Below are 7,756 nucleotides of genomic sequence, written 5' to 3' on the forward strand. Positions count from 1 at the left end.
AGGAAGAAGAAGAAGAAAAAAGAAGAGAAGAAAGAATAGAGGAGAAGACTTCCTCTTCTTCCTCTCCTCTTCTTCTCCCTCTTCTTCCCCTTCTTCTTCGCCTCTCTCATGAATGTCTAACGTTTTCGACCCCCCCCCCCACGTGTCGAAGAAAAAGAAGAAGAAAAAAAATAGGAGAAGAATAAAGGAATAGAGGAGAAGAAGAGAAAAATATATATTCTATTTTTCTCTTCTTCTCCTCTATTCCTTTCTTCTTCTCCTCTTCTTTTTCTTCTTTTTTCTTCTTCTTATTTATTTCTCCCCGTCTTCCTCTCCCCCCTCTCGACCCTCGACCCCTAGGCGACCGTCGACCCCTCTTTTTTTTTTCTTCCTCTTCTTTTTTATCCTCTTCTTCCTCTACCGCTCGGCGACCCTCGACGACCCTCGTTCCCGATAAAAAAAGAGGAAGAAGAAGAAAAAAAGAGGAGAAGAAAGAATAGAGGAGATCTTCTCCTCTATTCTTTCTTCTCCTCTTTTTTCTTTTCTTATTCCTCTTCTTTTTTTATCCTCTTCCTCCTCTCATGTTCGACGACCCTCGACCCCTCGGCGACCCTAGACCCCCTCTCGACCCCCTCTTCTTCTCCCTCTTCTTCCCCTTCTTCCCCGCCTAAAATGACCTAAAATGAAACTAACCTAAAATTCACTAAAGTTATCGATGACCCTCTCGACACACCCACGAATAAGAAAATATATCATCTTCTTCATCTCCTCTTCTTTGCATATTCACATAGCCACATACACATACATAGCCACATACATATAGAACTTTTCTGAACATATATATATAGCCACATTCATATAGAACTTTTCTGAACATATATAGATGATTTTCTAAAAAAACTAACTTTTGCATATATGAACAGAGAGCAGCGGCGGCAATGGGCGGCATCGTCGGCGATGGGGATGGGAAAGGGGGGAGCTCACTGGGGGCGGGCCGCGACGGGGAGAGGAGGCCAGCGATGGGAAAGGAGCTATGGCGGGCTCGGGGATGCCGGCGACGGGGACGGCGTGCGCGGGGCGATGGGGAGACGGGGACGGCCGCGGGCTCGGGGCGGCACACGGCGACGGGGATGATCGAGGAGGCGGGGCTCGGGGCAGGGCGGACGGCAGCGAGCTCGGGGCGGGGTGGCACACGGCGACGGGGACGGCCGCGGGCTCGTTACGGCACACGGCGGCGACGGGGACGATCGAGTAGGCGGGGCTCGGGGCAGGGCGGACGACGGCGACAAGGAGGACGATCGAGGAGGCGGGGCTCGTGGCGCGGCGACGGCGAGGGCGACGGCGACGGCGATGGGGCAGGGCGCAGCAACGGCGACGAGGAGGACGAGCAGCCTAGCGGCGTCGGCGATGGGGAATGGAGCAGTTGGCGAAAATTTCGCAAGGGTTGTATATATAGCCAGAGCAATGGGTCCCGGTTTGTGGCACAAACCGTGACCAATGCGCCCTTTGGTCCCGGTTGGTGCCACCAACCGGGACCAAAGGCCAATTTTCAGCAGCCCAAAGGGCGGGAAGCGGCGGCCTTTGGTCCCGATTGGTGGCACCAACCGGGACTAAAGGGGGGGCATTGGTCACGGTTGGTGCCACGATCCGGGACCAATGCCCCCTTTAGTCCCGGTTGGTGCCACCAACCGGGACCAATGCCCTTGTGCTGCCAGCGCCCAAAAGTTTAGTCCCACATCGCTAGCTGAAGGGCGCCGGCACTGGTTTATAAGCCCTGATGTGCCTCCCCATTCGAGCTCCTCTCTAATGCAGGCTTTCGGGCCTAAACTTGCTACTGCCTGTTGGCCTATTGGGCCTCTGCGGGCCTGAATCCTGGCCCATGTAGGGTTTCTAGTCGTATTCAGTCCGTGGAGGCCCAGTAGGAGGCATTTTTTTGGTTTTTTCTTTTTAATTTCTACATTTTTTTGATTTTTTATTTTTTTATTTCTACTTAAAACTAAATACTTAAAGTTTTTTAGTGATTTCTTTTTGCTTTTAGGTCACAAAAATTATAAACTTTCTGTTAGTGCCATTAGTTTTAAATTTTGAATAGTTTAAATTTGAATTTTTAAAAATTTGTGTGAATCACTAGTTTATGAATAACTTTACTATAAAAAAACAATTTTTTTTCTATTTATTTTTTATTTATACTTACAATTAAATACTTATAGTTTTTTAGTGATTTCTTTTTGCTTTTAGGTCACAAAAATTATAAACTTTCTCTTAGTGCCATTAGTTTTAAAATTTTGAATAGTTTAAATTGGAATTTTATAAAATTTGTGTGAATCACTAGTTTATGAATAACTTTACTATAAAAATAGAATTTTTTTCTTCTTTGCTATTTATTTTTTATTTATACTTACAATTAAATACTTATAGTTTGATTTTAGGTCACAAAAATTATATTCTTTTTGCTATTGAAGAATATTATAGTTTTATTTTAGTTGATCATAACATAATATTTTAATTGATTGTTTTTATTTTCATAAAAGTTTTGTAGTTCATTCTGTTTGCTATTAATTCATTCTTTGAGCTAAATGACTCTGAAATTGGAAAGCATTTCAAAATGAACTCTGAAAAGGTTGAAAGTTGGCATGGTATCATCATTTCACCCACACAGCATGTTCCAAAAAGTAGAGAGGGTTACGACAAAAACTTGATGCACTTTGTGTACAAAATGGACAATCACTTTCGAAGTATCAAAGTTTCGAACCATAAGACATGAAAGCATTTCAAATGAACTCTGAAAAAGTTGAAAGTTGGGATGGTATCATAATTTCACCCACATAGCATTTGCTTATTGCGGGAGAAAGTCTTCACTTTTTCTTCGCTTGTGTCATTTGCTTATTGCGCCGTAACCATGGATAATCTTCATTGTTTATCAGGATGCTTGGGTCAGCCTTGACATTGAAGGGAGGAATTTCATGAAACTTTTCATAATCTTCAGACATGTCTGTCTTGCCGTCCACTCCCAGGATGTCCCTTTTTCCTGAAAGAACTATGTGGCGCTTTGGCTCATCGTATGATGTATTCGCTTCCTTATCTTTTCTTTTTCTCGGTTTGGTAGACATGTCCTTCACATAGATAACCTGTGCCACATCATTGGCTAGGACGAACGGTTCGTCAGTGTACCCAAGATTTTTTAGATCCACTGTTGTCATTCCGTACTGTGGGTCTACCTGTACCCCGCCGCCTAACAGATTGACCCATTTGCACTTAAACAAAGGGACCTTAAAATCAGGTGTGTAGTCAAGTTCCCATATGTCCACTATGTAACCATAATACGTGTCCTTTCCGCTCTCGGTTGCTGCATCAAAGCAGACACCGCTGTTTTGGTTGGTGCTCTTTTGATCTTGGGTGATCGTGTAAAATGTATTCCCATTTATCTCGTATCCTTTGTAAGTCAATACAGTCAAAGATGGTCCCCTGGACAACAAGTACAACTCATCACAAACAGTGTTGTCACCTCTGAGACGTGTTTCCAACCAACTGCTGAAAGTCCTGATGTGTTCACATGTAATCCAGTCGTCGCACTGCTCCGGGTGTTTGGAGCGCAGACTGTTCTTGTGTTCATCGACATACGGGGTCACCAAGGTAGAGTTCTGTAGAACTGTGTAGTGTGCTTGAGACCAAGAATATCCGTCCCTGCATATTATTGAGTCTCTTCCCAGAGTGCCTTTTTCAGTCAGTCTCCCCTCATACCGCGATTTAGGGAGACCTATCTTGTTAAGGCCAGGAATGAAGTCAACACAAAACCCGATAACATCCTCTGTTTGATGGCCCATGGAGATGCTTCCTTCTGGCCTAGCGCGGTTACGAACATATTTCTTTAGGACTCCCATGAACCTCTCAAAGGGGAACATATTGTGTAGAAATACGGGCCCCAGGATGACAATCTCGTCGACTAGATGAACTAGGACGTGCGTCATGATATTGAAGAAGGATGGTGGGAACACCAGCTCGAAACTGACAAGACATTGCGCCACATCACTCCTTAGCCTTGGTACGATTTCTGGATCGATCACCTTCTGAGAGATTGCATTGAGGAATGCACATAGCTTCACAATGGCTAATCGAACGTTTTCCGGTAGAAGCCCCTCAATGCAACCGGAAGCAGTTGTGTCATAATCACGTGGCAGTCATGAGACTTTAGGTTCTGAAACTTTTTCTCTGGCATATTTATTATTCCCTTTATATTCGACGAGAAGCCAGTCGTGACCTTCATACTGAGCAGGCATTCAAAGAAGATTTCTTTCTCTTCTTTCGTAAGAGCGTAGCTGGCAGGACCTTTATACTGCTTCGGAGGCATGCCGTCTTTTTCGTGCAAACGTTGCAGGTCCTCTCGTGCCTCAGGTGTATCTTTTGTCTTCCCATACACGCCCAAGAAGCCTAGCAGGTTCACGCAAAGGTTCTTCGTCACGTGCATCACATCGATTGAGGAGCGGACTGTTGGAAATATGCCCTAGAGGCAATAATAAAAGCATTATTATTATATTTCTTTGTTCATGATAATTGTCTTTATTCATGCTATAATTGTGTTATCCGGAAATCGTAATACATGTGTGAATAACAGACACCAACATGTCCCTAGTAAGCCTCTAGTTGACTAGCTCGTTGATCAATAGATAGTCATGGTTTCCTGGCTATGGACATTGGATGTCATTGATAACGGGATCACATCATTAGGATAATGATGTGATGGACAAGACCCAATCCTAAACATAGCACAAGATCGTATAGTTCGTTTGCTAGAGTTTTGCAATGTCAAAGTATCTCTTCCTTCGACCATGAGATCGTATAACTCCTGGATACCGTAGGAGTGCTTTGGGTGTATCAAACGTCACAACGTAACTGGGTGACTATAAAGGTGCACTACAGGTATCTCCGAAAGTATCTATTGTTTTATATGGATCGAGACTGGGATTTGTCACTCCGTATGACGGAGAGATATCACTGGGCCCACTCAGTAATGCATCATCATAATGAGCTCAAAGTGACCAAGTGTTTGGTCACGGGATCATGCATTACGGTACGAGTAAAGTGACTTGCCGGTAACAAGATTGAACGAGGTATTGGGATACCGACGATCGAATCTCGGGCAAGTAACATATCGATTGACAAAGGGAATTGCATACGGGGTTGATTAAATCCTCGACATCGTGGTTCATCCGATGAGATCATCGTGGAGCATGTGGGAGCCAACATGGGTATCCAGATCCCGCTGTTGGTTATTGACCGGAGAGCGATCTCGGTCATGTCTACATGTCTCCCGAACCCGTAGGGTCTACACACTTAAGGTTCAGTTACGCTAGGGTTGTAGGGATATGTATATGCAGTAACCCGAATGTTGTTCGGAGTCCCGGATGAGATCCCGGACGTCACGAGGAGTTCCGGAATGGTCCGGAGGTAAAGATTTATATATGGGAAGTCCTGTTTCGGGCATCGGGACAAGTTTCGGGGTTATCGGTATTGTACCGGGACCACCGGAGGGGTCCCGGGGGCCCACCGGGTGGGGCCACCCATCCCCGGGGGCCACATGGGCTGTAGGGGGTGCGCCTTGGCCTGCTTGGGCCAAGGGCACCAGCCCCACATAGGCCCATGCGCCTAGGGTTCAAGGGGGCAAGAGTCCTAGGAGGGTAAGGCACCTCCTAGGTGCCTTGGGGGGGAGGGAAACCCCCCTTGGCCGCCGCACCCCCTAGGAGATTGGATCTCCTAGGGCCGGCCACCCCCCTTGGCACCCCTATATATAGTGGGGGAGAGGAGGGACTTCATACCTTGAGTCCTTGGCCTTTGGTTGCCTCCTTCTCCCTCCCCAACACCTCCTCCACCTCCTTATTGCTTAGCGAAGCTCTGCCGGAGTACTGCAGCTCCATCAACACCACGCCGTCGTGCTGCTGCTGGTGCCATCTCCCTCAACCTCTCCTCCCTCCCTTGCTGGATCAAGAAGGAGGAGACGTGGCTGTTTCCGTACGTGTGTTGAACGCGGAGGTGCCGTCCGTTCGGTGCTAGGATCTCCGGTGATTCGAATCACGTCGTGTTCGACTACATCATCCCCGTTCTTTGAACGCTTCCGCTCGCGATCTACAAGGTATGTAGATGCATCTATTCACTCGTTGCTAGATGAACTCCTAGATGATCTTGGTGAAACGAGTAGGAAATTTTTATTTTCTGCAACGTTCCCCAACAGTGGCATCATGAGCTAGGTCTATGCGTAGTTCTTCTTGCACGAGTAGAACACAATTGGTTGTGGGCGTAGATTTGTCAACTTTCTTGCCGCTACTAGTCTTATCTTGCTTCAGCGGTATTGTGGGATGAAGCGGCCCGGACCAACCTTACACGTACGCTTACGTGAGACCGGTTCCACCGACTAACATGCACAAGTTGCATAAGGTGGCTGGCGGGTGTCTGTCTCTCCTACTTTAGTTGAAGCGGATTCGATGAAAAGGGTCCTTATGAAGGGTAAATAGAAGTTGACAAATCACGTTGTGGTTTCACGTAGGTAAGAAAACGTTCTTGCTAGAACCCTACTTCAGCCACGTAAAACTTGCAAACAACAATTAGAGGACGTCTAACTTGTTTTTGCAGCAAGTGCTTTGTGATATGATATGGCCAAAGTTGTGATGAATGATGAATGATCTATATGTCATGTATGAGATGTTCATGCTATTGTAATAGGAATCACGACTTGCATGTCGATGAGTATGACAACCGGCAGGAGCCATAGGAGTTGTCTTTATTTTTTGTATGACCTGCGTGTCATTAAAGAACGCCATGTAAACTACTTTACTTTATTACTAAACGCGTTAGTCATAGAAGTAGAAGTAGTCGTTGGCGTGACAACTTCATGAAGACACGATGATGGAGATCATGATGATGGAGATCATGGTGTCATGCCGGTGACAAGATGATCATGGAGCCCCGAAGATGAAGATCAAAGGAGCTATATGATATTGGCCATATCATGTCACTACTTTATATAATTGCATGTGATGTTTATTATGTTTTATGCATCTTGTTTACTTAGAACGACGGTAGTAAATAAGATGATCCCTTACAAAATTTCAAGAAGTGTTCTCCCCTAACTGTGCACCGTTGCTACAGTTCGTCGTTTCGAAGCACCACGTGATGATCGGGTGTGATAGATTCTTACGTTCACATACAACGGGTGTAAGACAGTTTTACACAGCGAAAACACTTAGGGTTAACTTGACGAGCCTAGCATGTACAGACATGGCCTCGGAACACGGAGACCGAAAGGTCGAACACGAGTCGTATGGAAGATACGATCTACATGAGAATGTTCACCGACGATGACTAGTCCGTCTCACGTGATGATCGGACACGGCCTAGTCGACTCGGATCGTGTAACACTTAGATGACCAAAGGGATGTCAAATCTGAGTGGGAGTTCATTATAATTTGATTAGATGAACTTAATTATCATGAACTTAGTCTAAATTTTTACAATATGTCTTGTAGATCAAATGGCCAACGTAGTCCTCAACTTCAACGCGTTCCTAGAGAAAACCAAGCTGAAAGACGATGGCAGCAACTATACGGACTGGGTCCGGAACCTGAGGATCATCCTCATAGCTGCCAAGAAAGATTATGTCCTACAAGCACCGCTAGGTGATGCACCTGTTCTCCCTGCAGAACAAGACGTTATGAACGCTTGGCAGGCACGTTCTGATGACTACTCCCTCGTTCAGTGCGGCATGCTTTACAGCCTAGAGCCGGGG

The sequence above is a fragment of the Triticum aestivum genome, chromosome 4A (genome assembly GCF_018294505.1).
Source record: "Triticum aestivum cultivar Chinese Spring chromosome 4A, IWGSC CS RefSeq v2.1, whole genome shotgun sequence".
NCBI lineage: Eukaryota > Viridiplantae > Streptophyta > Magnoliopsida > Poales > Poaceae > Triticum > Triticum aestivum.